Below are 19,520 nucleotides of genomic sequence, written 5' to 3'. Positions count from 1 at the left end.
CATCAGTGGGCGATTAAGTGTAATAATAAAATTCTGTGCATTTTATAATGCTAGAAAATAGGATTTTGACATTTTCATCATATCTGCTGGGGCTGTAGCTCACCTGGTTCTATGCTTGCCTACTATGCATGAAACTTTGAGTCTTCTTTTCAGCATTGTGGGTGGTAGCACCCGGTAGAAGAAAATGAAATGCAACTGAAGCTATCTGTTAATTTTGTGTCCTAAAATGCAACAAAATATTGTTTGGTTATAAATTTTTTGATGGAATCTTTTCATATATTCTACATATTGCAGTATATCATCTGACAGCATAGACAGCTCATCTGCTTCTTTAAAAAATTAATGCATTTTATTTATTTCTCTTGTCTGATTGCTTGCTTTAATATTTTCAGAACTAATTTGAATAAAGGTCAATTTTTTTAAGTTTTCTTCATTATTGAGAATTTCATACATGTATACAATGAAATATTATTATTATCTGTCCCCCATTTTCTTCCTCTAACTCCCTCCATGTCTCACACAACATAGTCCCCACTAATTTCATGTCATTTGTGTATATGATAACCATTAAAGTTTGTGGGGCCATCCAATGAAGCACAGGATAACTATCAGTAACCATAACCTCAAATGAGAAGAAAACTTTAAATTAAAAATAAGGGTGCTTAAAGTAGACATTCTTGCCATATACCAGACCTTAGAGGTCAAACTTCCATTTGTCTTACTGAATATGATGTTAGTGGTGCACTTGTTACAAATGGCATTTATGTCGAGGAAATTTCCTTTCTTGAGAATTTTTATCATGAATGGAAACTGAAAGTTGTCAAGCATCTTGAAATGACCATGCTGTTTTTGTCTTTCATTCTGTTCATTTGGTGTGTCAATTTGACTGATGGACATGTAACATTACATCCCCAAAATAAATTGTACCCCATGATAGTGTGTAATCTTTTGGATGGGCTGTGGAATTCAGTCTGTTAGTATTTTATTGAGGACTTTTGCATCTACATCATTAGTGTTATTGGACTCTAGTGTTCTTTTTAAATCTTGTTCATTTAGTTACTTATTTTGTTGTGGAGGGATATATACATACATATATGAAGATCAAAGGGCAGCTACAGAAGTCAATTCTCTTCTACTATGTATACTTCAGGAATCTAAGCAAGGTCCTAGGACTTGGTGGCAGGCTTCTTCACCTGTTGAGCCATCTCACCACTTCTAGGTATTTTCCTTATGGTATGTGTCAAGCTAATGAGAGTATTTTCTTCGGTACCAGCATTATGCCAACATCATAAAATGAGATTACATAGTTTCCCTCTACTGACATTTCCTGACAGAATTTAAGAACTGGACCTGATTCTCTTTAACTTTTTATGTGGGTATGTTAGTGTATGTGCACTTATGCATTTGTAAGTGTGGTGCATGTATATTTGGTATATCTATATGTGCGTATAGTCCTGAAGGCCAGAGGTGGATGTCTCGTGTCCCTCTCTATCATTTTTTTCTTCAGCTTTATTCCACTGAGGCAAGCTCTCTCACTGAATCTGGAGCTTGGACTTATGTCGAGAAAGCCACAGTGGTCCTCCCACCTCCACCCATATAGTACTGGGGTTGCAGGTCTGACTGCAGCCACACTACAGTCAGAAATTTCAGGTTTCTCCTACCTAAACTCAGGTCCTCATGTTTGAGCAACATGTGCTCCTACTTACTGAACCATCTCTCTCAACCCTTAATTTCTATTTGAACATACAATAGAATTCATCAATAGTGTTGAATCACTGGTCCATTTGCCTAAGTAAGTTGTATGTTTCTAGGATGTATTGGTTTCTTTTCACTTTTGCAATGTCTTAATAATAGGTCTTTATGTTCCTTTTTTTTTACTAACACACATACTACAATTTCTCCTTTTTCATCTTATTTTCCATTTGTGTCTGTGTATGTGTATGTGTATGTGTGTGTGTGTATGTTTGTGTGTGTGTGTGTGTGTGTATGCTGATGTGGAAGGGGATACATGCAAGTCCCACTTAAAGGTCAGAGTCATATTTGCTGCATGAGTTGTCTCCTTCCACTTTTACATGGCTTCCAGAAATTGAACTGAAATGTACTAGGATCGTGAGGCAAACTCTCTACCTGCTGACTCATCTCACATTCCAAATTACTCTTATTTCTTTAAATGAGTAATTAAGTATTCTTTTTTATTGGTTTGATTAGCTAAATTAATTTACAATTTTTTTAAAAATTTATTTTATGTTAACATACAAAGTAATTTATTATCATATTCTATTTAGATGCCACAATTTTCCCTTATTAATTCATTTCTTATTAACTCCCCTCTCATACAATTGTCCCCCATAATTTAACTTTTTGTATGTTTGGTTTTTTGCTGTTTTATGTTTTTGAGACAAGGTTTCTCTGTATAACCCTCCTAGTTGTCCTGGAACTTACTCTGAAGACCACACTGGCCTCGAACTCACAGAGATCTGCCTGCCTCTGCCTCCCAAATGCTGGGATTAAGAAGCATGAGCCACCACTGCTAAGCTTGTTTTAGTTATTTTTAAAACCAACTTTCAGTGATAGTTTCTCTGCTTCCTCTGTGCTGGAATTACAGCGGGTGCCATCATGTCCAACATAAAGTGAATTCTTTTGAAAATAATTTATTTGTGAGTTTTAATAATTTATTTGTTTGTATTATAATTACAATAATTATAATTATTAATTTATTTGTAAGTTTTAATAATTTATTTGTTTGTATTTTATATGCATTGGTGTTTTGTCTGCATGTATATTTCTGACAGATGTGGCATCCCCTAGAACTGAAGTAACAAATGGTTGTGAGCTGACATGTGGGTGCTGGGAATTGAACCAGGGTCCTCTGGAAGAAGACCTGATGCTCTTAACTGCTGAGCCATCTCTCCAGCCCCATAAAGTGAATTCTTATATATAGCATGCAATTGACTTGAATCTTGGAAATTTTTTTATCTATTTATTTACTCTATTTTTACCCCTCACTCATAATAAAATCATAAATAAAATGGGAGAAAAATACAGTTGATACTACAAATACAAAGCATTATGAGAAAAGACTATGGTCAATTTTATATCAACAAATTGAATAACATCTTAGAAATAGCAGGCCAATCATAACAGAGTTATGAAGAAATAGAATATACAAATAGAGCAATGAATGAGGAGACTGAATCAGTCATTAAAAGATTCCAACAAAGATTGGAGAGATGGCTCAGTGTCTAAGAGTGCTTGCTGCTTTTGCTGAGGACCTGAGTTCCCAACCCTGATATGACAACTCACAACTCTCTGGACTCCAGTTTCTAGGGATCAGACACCCTCTTCTGACCTCCTCAGAGACAGGTATATGATATGTACATATCCATGAAGGCATACACATAAAATGAAAATAAATGTCTTGGTAAAAAAAAAGCTATATAAGGCTAGTCACACACCATAGAAACTGGGTAGAATAATGGTAACCAAGGGTGTGGATGGAAGAATGGTAAGAAAATGTTGGGCAGATGGTACACATTTTCAGTTATTAAATGAATTATGAAATCTGTTACCCAACATGGTGACTCAAGTTAATAATGCTATATACATCATTGAACATATCAGATAACTAATTTTCACTTTTGGAAGTTGTGATTTTTTTAAGTGACAATAGAGTGTGAAGAAATGTGGAAAAAATTATTCAACCTGAGAGCCTCAGCAAATTTCTGAACAAAGATGCAAGCTATTGTAGAAATAAACAAAGCCTGAGGACAAAGCATTTGGTCTTGTCATCTACTATATCAAAATGTTATTCTAGGGTTTTTTCTGTTTTTTTTTCTCAGAGAAGCCATATTTCTGATCAATTTTGAAGGATACTAAAGTGTATTTTTAAAAAACAATATGTTTAAAAGATGGGCGGTGGTGGTATATGCCTTTGATTCCAGACCAGACAGGGCTACTCAGAGATACCTTGTCTCAAACTCTCCAGTCCCCCAAAAGATTTGTGCATCAAAGAATGTTTAAACATTTCTCATATAAGGGGACAATGATTGGACCCCTTGTTCACTTTTTTAAAGCAGCTAACATTGTTTTGCACAGACTAACTAATTCAAAGAAGAATCAAGACACTGGGGTGATGTGGACTGTTGTACATCTAGAGCACTGAACTGAATACATAAAAATGGCTTTTATCACAGAATAAAGAAGGCAAATAATTTTGGTTTTGGTATTTCAAGACATGGTTTTTCTATGTAACAATCCTGTCTGTCCTGGAACTCAACTCTGTAAACTAGGCTGACCTCAAACTCACAGAGATCCGTCTGCCTCTGCCTCCTGAGTAATGGAACTAAAGGCATATGCCACCATCACTCAGCTTCAAATTAATTTTTTTAGATTTATTTATTTTATATTATGCGTTTTTACAAGCTGCATGTGTAACATAAGGTCCTGCTCATTGGAGTTTCCATCCCACCCAGTATCCCACAGCCAGCAAGCCCCAAGGAAAATCAAAGAGTCTGCATTAATCATAAACTGATTGGTCCATTAGCTCAGTCTTCTTATTAGCTCTTGTAGCTTATATTAACCCATTATTCTTATCCATATTAGCCACATGGCTTGGTACCTTTCAGTCGGGTAAGTTACATCTTGCTTCTCAATGGTCTGGGCTGGAATAGGGGAAGAGCTTCCTTCTTCCCAGAATACTCCTGTTCTCATTGCCCCACCTCTACTTCCTGCCTGGCCAACCAGCATTTATTTAAAATATGATTGACAGAATACAGACAATTCTCCCACACCATGTATGAATGTCAGTGAAACACATGCATGTAGTGCCGATAGAAACCAGAAAAGGATGACAGATTTCTGTAATTACAGATGTTTGTGAGCTGCCTTAGGAGTATTGGTTGGGAATTAAACCTAAGTCCCCTGGAAAAGCTCTTAACTGCTGAGCCACCTCTCCAGCCTCAGCAATTGAACTTGTATTCAAAATGTATGCATAGGGAAAATAAACTACCACATCAGGCAATTTACTTAACTAAATCTACTTAATGAAATGTTAATCACATTCCAGAATTTTTGTTTATAAACTGTTAGTCAGCTCTTTATTGCTGTGATAAAATATTTGACTTAATCAACTTAGAACAATTATTTATCCCAGACTTTGAGATTTCAGTCCATGGTCAATTGTCCCCACTGTCTTTGTGCCTGTGCTGTGACAGTACATGGAGAAGACAGGATGTGGTGAAGCAAGAAACTGGCCAGGAAACAAAGAAAAAAACAAATGAAGACTGGGGTCTCATTATCCCATTTAAGACCCTGCCCCCCAGCAATCTTTGTCCCACTAGTATCACCACTTAAAGATGCCATCAATGCCACAAGCTGGAGGTGAAGCATCCATAAACCACAATGATTTGTTATTACTATAAGTAGTCGAGAACATAAAAGCTGTGAAAGAATTGAAGGGCAATGAAGAAAAGAAAAGCACTCTATGAGGGTTCATTTTATCTGTCAATAGGGTAAGCTATAAAGTGTAAGATGTTTGGTCCAACATGATTCTATATGTGCCTGTGAGAGTATTCTGGAATGAGATTATTGCCCTTTGTCATCATTTCCATTGTTGAGTTTGTAAGGAAGCTTATCATCATCCTGATGGACAGAAGTCTATATTGGGTGAGAGCCTTTATTCTGACTGAGTCTTGAGGTGATGTATTGTAGTGATGAGGCAAGCAGGCCTGATTTTCATCTCACCTGGCTCCTACATGGCTAACTTTACACCCAAAATAACAACACACAAAATGTATTCTTTTTTAAAAAAGATTTATTTATTTATTTATTTATTTATTATGTATACAAAATTCTGCATCCATGTATGTCCCCACGCCAGAGGAGGGTGCCAGATCTTATTACAGATGGTTGTGAGCCACCTTGTGGTTGCTGGGAACTGAACTCAAGACCTATGGAAGAGCAGCCTGTGCTCTTAACCACTGAGCCATCTCTCCAGCCCCAAATTGTATTCTTTGAAACACTGCCTGGCCCATTATATCTAGCCTCTTCTGGCTAACTCTTACATCGTGATTAACCCATTTCTAATAATCTGTGTAGCACCATGAGATGATGGCTTACCAGGAAATATTCAGCATGTCTGCCCTGGCAGCTAGCTCCATGGTGTCTGCTCAACTATGCTTTTTTTCTCCCAGCCTTCTGTTCTGTCTACTCCACCTATCTAAGTCCTACCCTATCAAAAATTCAAGGCAGTTGCTTTATTAACCAATGAGAGTAACACATAGATGACCTTCCTCCATCAATGTATGACATCACATGGCAAGAGACAGGACTATTAAAATCATGTAGAAACCATAACATCCTTCATTATAAGGCAGGCATCATAGGATCCAGTTGAAAACTTGATGTAACAAACATTCAGTGAAGGGGAATTCCTCCTGTCTGTGTGCCTTAGAGCTGAGATGCCACTCTTCTCCAGCCTTCCAACTGGAACATCAGATCATCATGGGTATGAAATCTGACTTTCAAACTGAAGCTATACGTTTCCCTCTCCCATTCTCAGGCATTTGTATACAGGCTAGAACCAATAATTTTCTGGCTCTCCAGATAAATAAGTACATCATTTCAAATATATTGGCTTCTCTCTTCAGGTGAGCCAATTTCTTCTAAGTATATGGCTGTATTTGTGGATATCTGTATGTGAATGTATACAGATCTTCTAAGAGTTCCCTCATGGGCTGTCCACTGTTGACATAAGGAAACAGACTGTGAAGAAGTGGGATCATGGATGCTGGGATAAGGATGCATAGTAAAATGCTGATGAAACTGAAGACTTGACTCTCTCAGAGAATTACCACGATGAAACTCTATTTAAAATACAAGTAACAGGGTACAGACAATTGTCCCACAGCACTTCCCATTTTTTTTAAAACAAGGACTCTGAATAAAATCTTCTTTGTTTAGCTTTTCTCCTGACCATTATCCATAACAACTTGTAATCAACATTCTAAACAAAGATAAATATCCATAATCTATTTTGGGGGGATGTGGACATAGTTTTCCAGGCTACTTCCTGCTGATTGGGGTGCCGATAATCTTATGGAGACTTAAAGCAAAATTAGAATTATGATCAAGTCCTGACTGGAATATTCTGTGAGGCTTGATCATCTCAGCCAGCAGCCTTGAGGTTCTTCTGGATGTAAAACTCAGACATCTGGGCCATAGACTCTTTTTTGAGATTTCTCAGTTCTTCTTCCTTGGTCAAATCTGATTTTTCTTTCTTTTTTTGGAGGTATTCTTTTTTTTATTGAGAAAAGGAAGAAAAAAAACAAATTTCCTCCTCCTCCCAGCCTCCCATTTCCCTCCCCCTCCTCCCACCCTTCTCCCCCTCCTCCCACCCTTCTCCCCCCTCCCACCACTCCTCTCCCCCTCAAAAGAAAAACCTATTCTCCAAAATAGCATACCTTTTGACTTAAAATTTGAAGTCAAGGCATTTCAAAAGATATATGTTGGATTAATCCTACAGCACTTATAATCAAATTCATACAGTTCAAAGACAACACAGTAATGTACAGTAATCAGAATCTGTGTGCATTTTACATCTTTATATGGCTTTATTTTAAACTCTATTGCTTTTATTTTTATTTTTAAGTTATGTTTTTTGAGGATAGGTTTCTCTGTGTATCTTTGGCTCTCCTGGCACTCACTCTGTAGACCAGGTTGTCCTTGACCTCACAGGGATTCACCTGCCTCTGCCTCCCAAGTGTTGAGATTAAAGGTCTTTTTTCTTTTTTCTTTTAAGGACTTTATCCTTTTTCTTTTCCTCCTAAGCCTACATATATTTTTAAATGCAGTGTAAAACATTTAGAGGTTTCTTTGTCTTTGAATCTACCTTTACTGTATATCCCTCTTTTTCTGACAGCATGAGTCTTTAATTTGCTAAGCTATATGGCTAGAATTAAAGCCTGTGGCTTTGACAGCTAGATCCAGCCCATTCTTTAGCTTTCAAAGAGTCTAGCCTCATGGCAGAGGTACTGGCCAGAGCCAAGTTTATTGCCACAACTATATGGTGTCTCAAGGTCCCTGACAACACCATAGAGAATTCTGTCAGTAATTCATAAACACCATTTAAGTGTTTGGTGGCAGGGCCTCTTAAAAGAGCTGCAAGGTTTTTGCAGCTAAAGCTGAGCCAGGAAGCCTCTCTTAAATGAGATGTGCTTGGCTCTAGCAAACAGAGCCCATCTGAGAATATGCTGCTATCAATAAGATGTTCTTAACTATATTCTTTTGTGTCTAGAATTACTTCCCAAGCTCTCTCAGGGTTTATGTGGATGCAGATGTGATGGTGGAAGATACAAAATAATCCCACACTAGTTCAGAATTATGTATAATAAAGGGTTATTTATTTAGGGGAGACTCACAGATCACAGACCTCTGTACAAATGGGGAACAGGAACAGAGTCTAGCAGCCAGAAGCAAGAATGAGAGCACACAAGCTTTACAATTGCATGTAAGTAAAGTATAGTATAGTATAGTATAGTATAGTATAGTATAGTATAAGAGACCATGCCCAAGTAGTCTGGTATCTTAAAGGCTCTTGGCTGAAGGAATGGAAAGAACTCCCACAGCACCTTCCCTTTTTCTTAAATAAGAGAGCTCTAATCCCAATACAAAACTATATACAGAAACAGATAGTAAGTATAAGGTTAGAATTTCAACCAGCATAAACAATATAAAGCAAGGAAAGTATGCTAAATGTTTTAGTAAACATTCTATCCTAAGGAGTCTAAGTCTTGTATTGGAAGTGAATTGCCTGAAGAAACTGAAATGATTTCACCACGGTGCCTTGCAAATCTTTTGAGGACTCAACTCTAATACTTCTTTTTGCTTCTGAACCTAGAACAAGATTCAAGACATCACAACCCACTAAAGATGGATTTTGAAGAGTCAGACACAAGGAGATGGCACACATCTCTATCCTCAGCCCTTGGAAGGTGAAAGCAAGGGGATGAAAAGTTCAAGGTCAACTGTGGCTCCAAGGTAAGCTTGAGGAAGCCCCCTGGGCTACACAAGACCCTGACTCAAATATAACATGGAGCTATAGATATAATTCAGTTGATAGGGTACTTGTCTAATATGTTTGGGCCCTTGGATGAGTCTCCAGCAAAAGATAAATAAAGAGCTCTGGCACACACCTGTGATCTCCATACTCAGATGGTAGAGGTAGCAGGATTAGGAGTTCAAGATCATCTTCTGTTAGGTACATGAAAATTTCAAGGTCAGCCTGGGGAACCTGAAGCCATGCCTCAAATGAATAAATAAATCTGCAGAATCACAAAAAGTTTATCCTGGAGTCATTACAAATAAACCTACATGTGTCTTTAAAAACAGAATGACTTGGGGCTTGAGAGATGGCTCAGAGATTAAGAGCATCGCCTCTCTTCATAGAGGTCCTGAGTTCAATCCCCAGCTGTAGTGATAAGAGCGGCAGGGCTGCATCCACAGCACCCCGGCCGCCTGCTAGCTTATGCCTGAAATAACAACACACAAACTGTATTCACTAAAACACTGCTTGGCCCATTTCTATCTAGCCTCTTCTAGGCTAATTCTCACATATTAATTTAGCCCATTTCTAATCATCTGTGTTGCACCCCAATGTGCGCTTACCAGGAAGATTCTAGCCTACTTCCATCCTGGGTCAGAGCTTAATCGCGTCTGCCCAGGAGAGAGGAGCCTGGCATCTCAGAGCTCACTTCCTCTTCCTCCCAGTGTTCTGTTCTGTTTACTCCTCCCACCTATGTTTTAACCTATGAGGGCCAGCCAAGCAGTTTCGTTATTGATTAACCAATGAAATCAACAGATTGATATATGACACGCCCACATCACTTCCCCTTTTTCTGTTTAAACAAAAAATAAAGGAAGGCTTTAACTTTAACATAGCAAAATTACATATAACAAAACAGTTATCAAGTAAAAATTACAATAATCTTTATCATAACTAAGGAAAACTATAACTATAACTAACTATTCTTAACTCCATCAAAGACTCCAGAAAGATACAATATTACCTAAGCAAACAAGAAAAAAGCAACTTTTAAAACTCTAGAAATGACAGAGACATCTTGCTGCCTGTACAGTCACCCAAAGTTCCTCTGTACCGTTCGGGCATCCATCTTCAGCCTGCAGGCCCATAGTTTCCAGCAGACATTTCCACAAAGCAGAAAATTTCAAAGGCAGTCACTATCTGCTTGTCCTGAAGAATGTCTTGCAGACTCTTTCATGAATCAGGAACCCCGAAAGACCATCTCACTTTAGGCAAGTTTAGCAGTCCTCTCTCTGCGGGTTCTCTGTGTCCAGTTTATTCAATAGTCCAGGCAAGAGCAGTTTCTTGCCCAAAGGGCTATCAAACTCCATAAGGATCCTCTTCGATGCCCATTTTCTTCTTGAAGTAGATTGGTGCTGCCAGGAGCAGAGTGTCTCATTGTCATGAAAATTCCTAAGTTCTTAAAACATTTAAAATGCCATATTCTATAATCTTTGAAAAATATGAAGAATGCCTATCTAAAATATATCTATGTACATCCAGAAAATCTTAAATAACATGACTACAAACTTGACTATTATGATTATCTATTAACAATCTATATTTCTAATTATACATTACATTTTGAAATAAACTACACAATCACAGTACCTTAATCAAGATCAGAAACACATATACATATAACAAAATTGACCATAAATTTAAATCACTAAAACAAAATCCATATCAATTTAAGTTATTCATATCTCTATCATATCCCCCTTTAAATGTAAAAGAACATTTATAAACCATATTTGGGAACATGGGGACAGTTTTTTCTCTCCAAACTTGTTCCTGCTGAATGGGGACATCGTTAATTAGGTCTTTCATGGTATAACCTGTGTGCTAGTTTCATCTCAGTTGGCAGTTGAGCGAAGCAATTTTCTGAAGATGTTCACAGCATCCCTTCAGAAGGACGTGGTCCATCATACCATATCGGAATAGAAGAAATGAACAGGGTCTCATCCTCTGTGAAAACAAAACAAGAAACTCCTTTCCAAGCATCATGTCCTTAGATCCAAATTTCAAAGTCAAGGCATTTTCAAAATATCTATGTTGGATTAGTTCAGCAGTATTTATAAATAAATATCTTTTAGCGGCTGTTGCTCTTTCCTCAGCATTCAAATAATTCAAAGAGAGCATAATAGCATACAGTATCAAAATTCTCTGTTTATTTTCCATCTTTGTTTGGCTTTATTTTAACTCTATTTTGTTTATTTTTACTTTTATTTTTTGCCTTTTTGAGACAGGTTCTCTGTATCTTTGACCTGGAATAACTCTGTAGACCAGGCTCTCCTTGAACTCTCAGAGATCCGCCTGTCTCTGCCTCACAGGTATTGGGATTAAAGGTGTAAGTTACTACAACATCTTGAACTCACAGAGATCTGTTTGTCCCTGCCTCCTAGGCACTGGGATTAAAGGCGTGTGCTACCACACCTTGAAGTCACAGAGGTCAATCTCCCTCTGCCTCCCAAATGTTGGGAATAAAGGTGTGTACTACCACACACAACTACTCTCTTTCTTCCTTATTTTTGTTTTTTACTTTAAGAATTTTAACTTTTAGTCTGCATATATTTTAACACTGTAAATCATTTAAAATTTTTCTTTGTCTTTGACGCTCTCTTTACTGCATCTCTGTTTTTCTGACCACATGAGTCTTTAATGTGCCAAGCAATATCAGTAGGACTAAAGCTGTGTCTTTGCCAGCTAGATGTAGCCCATTCCTTAGCTTTCCAGCCTCATGGCTGAGTTACTGGCTGTAGCCATGTTTATAGCCACAACTCTATGGCGTTTCAAGGTCCCTGCCAGCCAGCGAGCTACAACAGACAACACTCAAGTTCTCTCTCTGTAGCCAGCCCTCCTGCCTCAAACAGCGAGAGTTTGCCCTGGCAGGATGGCCCAGAATGCCGGCATTTTTAAACGGTACAGCTTTTTTCCTGCTACGGCTGAAAACCGAAAAGCATGTGTTCAGCTTTTTGTCAACAGCGTGTAAGTGTTTCATAGCAGGACCTCTTAATGAGCTGCAGGGTTTTGCAGCTAAAGCTGAGTCAGGAAAGCCTCTCTTAGATGAGAGTGCTTGCTTGCCTCTAGCAAGCAGAGCAGACCCAAGAAATTGCCACAAGAAACATGATTTACTCTATTCTTTTCCAAGATTTCTCAGGCTTTCTGTGGACTCAGTTATCCACATGTCTGGGTGCCATTTTGTAGTAATAAGAGCGGCAGGGCTGCATCCCCAGCACCCCGACCACCTGCTAGTTTATGCCCGAAATAACAACACACAAATTGAATTCACTTAAACACTGTTTGGCCCATTTCTATCTAGCCTCTTCTAGGCTATATCTCACATATTAATTTAGCCCATTTCTAATCATCTGTGTTGCACCCCAACGTGCGCTTACCAGGAAGATTCTAGCCTACGTCCATCCTGGATCAGAGCTTAATCGCGTCTGCCCAGGAGAGAGGAGCCTGGCATCTCAGAGCTCACTTCCTCTTCCTCCCAGCGTTCTGTTCTGTTTACTCCTCCCACCTATGTTTTAACCTATGAGGGCCAGCCAAGCAGTTTCGTTATTGATTAACCAATGAAATCAACAGATTGATATATGACACTCCCACGTCACCCAGCAACCACATGGTGGCTCACAACCATCTGTAATGGGTCTGGTGCCCTCTTCTGGCCTGCAGGCATACACACAGACAGAATATTGTATACATAATAAATAAATAAATATTTTTAAAAAATAATGACTTAAAGCAGGGCAGTGGTGACACATGCCTTTAATTCCAGCACTTGGGAGGCAGAGGCAGGCAGATCTCCGTGAATTCAAGGCCAGCCTGGTCCACAAGAGTCAGTTGCAGAATGAAGGCTTATTTGACAAAGGTGCGGATGTATCATTACTCCAGAATCTTGGCATCTGAATTGGCCTCTTCAAGAGGTAGATGTTCAGTTCCTGGGAATTGGATCCCTATCTCGTGTAAAAAAAAAAAAAAAAAAAAAGCACAAGATGGGTTGAATGCATACGGCCTAAAGGACAAATAGAAAGACTAACACCATATATAGCCAATATTGCAATAAATTTATGGGGCCGTGACCTGCTATAGCAATGGAATACCCAGAATAACATTCCTGTAGTTCCAGGAACTCATAATTCTGGAAAGGATATGATGAGGTATTATGGAAAAAGGTCACCAGCCATTCAGGCTGTACAAGAACATACAGCAAATACCAAACCTTTAGAGGTACCAACAGCCCTACCTTTAAAATGGCTAACTGAGAAGCCAATATGGATCAAACAGTGTCCTCTAGCTGAAGATAAATTACAGGCATTGGAACAGCTGGTGCAAGAGCATCTGGATGCTCACCATATTGAAGAATCAACCAGCCCTTGGAATTCTCCTGTGTTTACTGTAAAAAAGAAATCTGGTGAATGGAGAATGGTGACCGATTTAAGAGCTGTCAACAAGGTAATTCAACCTATGGGCCCACTACAATCTCGAATTCCTTTGCCTACTCTATTACCAAACGGATGGCCTCTTATAGTTATTGATTTGAAAGATTGTTTTTTTTCACTATACCTTTACAAGAAAAGGATAGAGAAAAATTTGCCTTCACAGTGCCTACTTATAATAATTCTCAGCCTTATAGGAGATATCAATGGACTATCCTCCCACATGGCATGCTCAATAGTCCCACATTCTGCAAATATTTTGTAAGTAAGCCATTGGAAATAATTCATAAGCAATTTCCCAAGTCCATAATTTATCATTACATGGATGACATTTTGTTGTCTGTTTAAAATAAATATACTTTAGAAAAAATGTTTGAAGAAGTAAAGAAAGTCTTGCCTAGGTGGGGATTACAAATTGCCCCCGAAAAGATTCAAAGAGGAAATTCTATTAATTACCTAGGTTACAGAATAGAGTTAGAGAAAATTAAATTGCAAAAGGCACAAATTAGGAGAGACCAGTTACAGACTCTTAATGACTTCCAAAAATATTAGGAGGCATTTCCACTCTACGACCAGCTGTTGGGATAACACCTGATCTAATAGTTCATTTAAACAAAACCTTAGATAGTGATAAAGATTTGAATAGTCCAAGAAACTGACAGCTGAAGCAGAAAAGGAACTGACAATGATTGAGGAAAAACTACAGGAGGCACATGTGGATAGCATGAACCCAAATCTTAGCTGCATCCTAGTCATATTGCCTTCTACAATTTCTCCAACACGGATTTTAATGCAGAGGGAAGATATTATTTTAGAGTGGATATTTATACCTAATGAACCAAGTAAAAAATTAAAAACTTATGTGGAAAAAGTCTTTGAATTAATTATAAAATGTATGCTGAGACTTCTTCAACTAGCAGGTATAGACCCAGCAGAAATTATAGTGCCTTTTACTACTGAGGAAATAAAAAAGTTATAGGAAGACAATGAACCATGGCAATGCGCTTCTGCTAATTTTTGGGGAGAATTAATAGCAACTATCCCAAAAGTGGTAGACTTAACCTCATAAAGAGAACTTCTTGGATTCTCCCTAGAATTGTACGTGATGCTCCAATAACTGGAGCTCATACATTTTATACTGATGCAAATAAATCAGGGAAAGCAGGTTACAAGTCAGATGAATTGAGTAAGGTGGAACAAAGCCCTTATAATGCTGTCCAGAAGGCAGAATTATATGCCATTCTTATGGTGCTAAGGGATTTTAAAGAACCTCTTAATATACTTACAGATTCACAATATGAAGAAAGTGTTATCTTGCATATTGAAATGGCTGAATTTATATCAGATGACACAGAGTTGACATCATTGTTTTTCCAGGTACAAGACATAATCAGGAATAGGCTTTGTCCGATGTACATAACACACATCCAGTCCCATAAGGGTCTGCCTGCTCCTTTAGCACAAGGTAATGCTGAGATTGATCAATTATTGATTGGAAGCGTGTTGCAGGCCTCAGAATTTCGTAAAAAGCATCATGTTAATAGTAAAGGCCTAAAGAAAGAATTTTCCATTACATGGCAACAAGCTAAGGACATCATAAAGAGATGTCCTACTTGTTCTTTCTATTATTAAACACCATTGCCTGCAGGGAGTAACCCAAAGGGTACTCAAAGAAATGAAAATCTGGCAGATGTATGTGTTCCACTTTATGGAATTTGGTAAATTAAAATATGTACATCACACCATAAACACGTATTAAGATTTTCAATGGGCTACTGCCCTGAGCTAAGAAAAGGCTGATTCAGTAATCACACATTTATTGGAAGTTATGGCCATCATGGGTATACCTGCACAAATAAAGACAAACAATGGTCCTGCATATGTATGTAAGAAAATGAAACACTTTTTTGCTTATTATAATATAAAACACATTGCAGGTATACCAAATAATCCTACAGGTCAGGCAGTTATAGAAAGATCAAACCTTTCTATAAATGATATGCTGAACAAAGAGAAAGGGACTGAAAATACCCCCAGAAATAGATTACATAATGTTTTATTAACCTTGAATTTTCTTAACGCTAATGAGAAAGGAACGACAGCAGCAGAAAGACATTGGATAATGGAAAAGTCTGCTGAACTAAATCAACCAGTTTAGTTCAAAGATTTGCTGACCTCTCAATGGAAGCCAGGAGATGTGCTATGTTGGGGAAGGGGTTTTGCTCTTGTTTCCACACGAGAAGAAAAATTGTGAATACCATCAAAATTAATAAAGGTTCAATTCGAAGAGGAGAAACCACTTGGAAAGGAGAAATGGCAATTCATCCACAATTAAGATATTCATACAGGTGGTAAGCAAAACATATAGAATGAAGGCAGGCTTCTCTTCTTATCTCTGCAGGAAAACACTCATCTTCAAAAAATTCAAGGGACCCTGGATGTTTGAATAATGAGAGATGGAAAGTATTTACAGCCCAATAAGAATCAGCAAGAAAATCGAATAAGTTCCATAAGTGATATTATTCTACACTTATCTTTAAATATGATTAATGTGCATTTATTTATAAATATATAGAGCTGGTTTTGAAGTTGGACTCTGGCTCAGTCCCTCTCCAATTACAAGCCTGTTGTTAAGAGAAAAACCCAGAGTTTCTGGAGTTTCTGTTTCATGTCAAGAGTCATGATATGGTACAGAAAGAAATATCAGTTTAAAAAACATCTCTGCTTTTCTTCATATCTATCATATCTTTCATTGAATATATCTATCATGCCTTTCATGGAACATATGTATGTCTATATATGTATATATGATTAACGTTTAAGTTTTTCACAATGAACAATGAGTTTTTCCTGCAATGACATTTGAAATTTCCAGGAAGAAGATTTGGCCCCATAACAACAACTCCACCTGGTTGATATGACGTCATGATACTGATAGCGCTACTACAAGACCTGTTTTGGATACCAGCTGAACAAGACGGTTCCAACTTGGTTAGCTGAAATGGTGCACATCTTGTACAACATTCTGTCCAGACCTCCACAAAATACTCAGAGAGTATTTGCAATTTTAAAAGACATTGATCTTGAAATTTAACCATCATTTTACTTTTGCAGGATCCCCCAGAAAGAACGTCACCCCCATGACAGCTGGAAGTAATTCTAGAGGACGATGCCCCCTCTCCCAGTAATGTTTGTCCTTGGGTCTAGGGACATCATTTAGGGGTTGATTATAAATAGTATACTGTTGAGGGTTGGGAGGTTGGGGGAGGAATTTTATAAGCTCAGGGCTATTTTGAAAAAAAAGAGGAATAATTGGATGATGGTCTAATAGATTGGTACTTGTTGGTACTTGTGAGTTATTGTTTTGAGACAAATATATTGGTATCGATTCTTGTATATTGATACAAAGTTAAATTATATTGATGCATGCATGTTTCTACCTCTGTTTAAAACATTTTATTTGTTGATATATATATAGTGTATTGATATTGTATATTGCAGTGTACATTTCTACCTCTGATTAAGATACTTATATATTTTTGTGTATTGATATATATTTACCATATTGGAATGTATATTTGTACATTGTTTATATTTGGAGGTCAATGTCCTCATTTGTTGCACAGTTGTTTATTGTCTTAGTCTTTAAGTTAGGTTGGTATTGAGAATTATATAGATCAATAGTCATCTAAGTTTGTCATTTATAAACAGACTCATCAGGTTCTTTAGATACATAGAGATTATACTCAGTATGAATAGATAATCTTCAACCTCTTCAAAGAGCTGTAGATAAATGGCCTTTAATCTAACTCAGAGTTTCATGGTAGTGAGACACAATCACTCCTGACAACAGCCATCTATTCCCGAGAGAATGTTGAGCAACAAAGACACTCCACCTGGAGCCTTTCTTCTTGGCAGAACTGGCCTTTGGGCAAAGAAATGCCCATACCTCAACTATTGACAGAGATACACAGTATCCATAAATGGATAAAACAGGACTGTCATATCCTGCCAAGACAGTGTAAGGTAGTTTTGAAAAGTTTCTTGCCTTTGAATATGGTATGTCAGTTACGTTAGGTCTTAGCCAAAGTTGGTTGCTTCAATGCTACAAACAAGGCTTTGGGTGATTGCCCAGGTAGCTAGTTATCTCTGTGATTTGTTGCATGTTTTGAAAGTTGTTTGATTGCACTTCCTAATTACTCAGGTAACATTATTTCCCTTCTCAGATCTTTGATGGGGATGAAGACTCTATAAATGTAGTTACTTTCCACTCATGACTTGCCCAAATTATTTATTAAATAAGAATTAAGCTAGTTAGAATAGGATATTTGTACTTATTGTATATAATTTCATAGTAGGTTTAGAACTCTCTTACTTAAACAAAAGGGGGAGGTGTTGTGGGAGCTCCTTCCGCTCCTTCAGCCAATAGCTGCTGAGATACCAGCCCATTGGGGCGTGGTCTCTCTCCCTTTAAAAAAGTGGCCACTTCCCTCTGCTCTTGCTCTGACTTCTGGCTCTGGCTTCCAGCTCCGGCTTCTGGCTCTGCTTCTTGTGACTAGACTCCTTTCCTGATTGTGTAGAGGGCTGTTGTCTGGGACGGTGATCTGTAAGTTTCCCCTTTTAAATAATTAACCATTCTATTAATCATAATTCCAAACTGGTGTGGGATTGTTTGTGACTTATGCCTTCAGGCAGTGGTGATCCATGCCTTTAATTCCAGCACTTGGGAGGCAGTGGCAAGCAGATCTCTGTGAATTCAAGGCCAGCCTGGTCCACAAGAGTCAGTTGCAGAACAGGCACCGAAGCTGTCAGAGACAGAGAAACCTTTCCTCAAAAAACTAAAAATGAGTGAAAGAAGGTAAGAAAAAAATTACTTAAATTTTCTACTCTCTAAAGAAAAAAGATGAGAAATATTTGTAGAAATGGACACTAAGTATATAGGATATGGGGCAATGGTAGAAGAAATAGGACTCTAAATTTACTGGCAAGAGCTAACGTTTTAAGGTTAAAAGAGGTACATTTAATTCTTGATTGGCTGAAAATGAATGCAGAGGGAAGGCCACAGGGTACAAGAGTGGACCTGGGAGGAATTGGAAGTTAGTTTGATTGGGGTGCATTGTGTGAAATTAACAAATAATCGATAAGGATGTTATGTTGGGGAAAAATAAGGAAAAGAAAATAATGAAGCCAGAGTTGGTCCACAGGAAAAGAAAATGCTACAAAGGACAAATTTGCCTTTATTATAGAATCAGGAAATCAAAGGCTTAAGAAAGTTAAAATGTTAAAAATGTGGGGAAGGACATATTGAGACGATAACTCAGCATTTAATAGTCCTTGCCTCTCTTCTAGAAGACCAGAGTTTAGCTCCTCACACCCACATCAGCCACCTCACAATTTCCTGTTAACTCCACCTCCAGAAGGATCCTATGCCCTCTTCTGGCCTCCCAGAGCACCTGCACAGGGGTGTCATCTGTGCACACACAGTTAAAAATAAGAATCAATTTAAAAAAAAATGTTCAGATGCACCTGTCATTTGTAATTGTACCCACCGGAGAAGGTCCAGATACATGGCTTCTGCGATGACTGAAGAAAAAATGTCTCAGGATCTCTAGTACCCTTGAAGAATTTTAGCATTACTCTTCTCTGTCACACAATTAGAACATTGGAAGGCTGATGGAGGAAGGTCGTTGGCTAATAAAAAAACTGCCTTGGCCCATCTGATAGGGCAGAATTTAGATAGGCTGAGTAAACAGAATAGAATGTAGGGAGAAAGAGGAAGTGAGCTCAGACTCAACAGCTCTGCTCTCTGGAGCAGAAGCCATGCTCCCCTCTCCCGGCCAGATGCACGCAATGAAGCCAGCCGCCAGGTCAGACATGCTGAATCTTTCCTGGTGCTACACAGTTTATTAGAGATGGGTTGATCGGGATATCAGAATTAGTCAGTAAGGGCTAGAGATAATGGGCCAAGCAGTGTTTAAATGAATACAGTTTGTGTG

This window comes from Microtus oregoni, unplaced genomic scaffold (assembly GCF_018167655.1).
Source record: "Microtus oregoni isolate MIOR12 unplaced genomic scaffold, Mior012 000063F_ref0000156, whole genome shotgun sequence".
Taxonomy (NCBI): domain Eukaryota; kingdom Metazoa; phylum Chordata; class Mammalia; order Rodentia; family Cricetidae; genus Microtus; species Microtus oregoni.
This window is presented reverse-complemented; position numbering follows the sequence as displayed.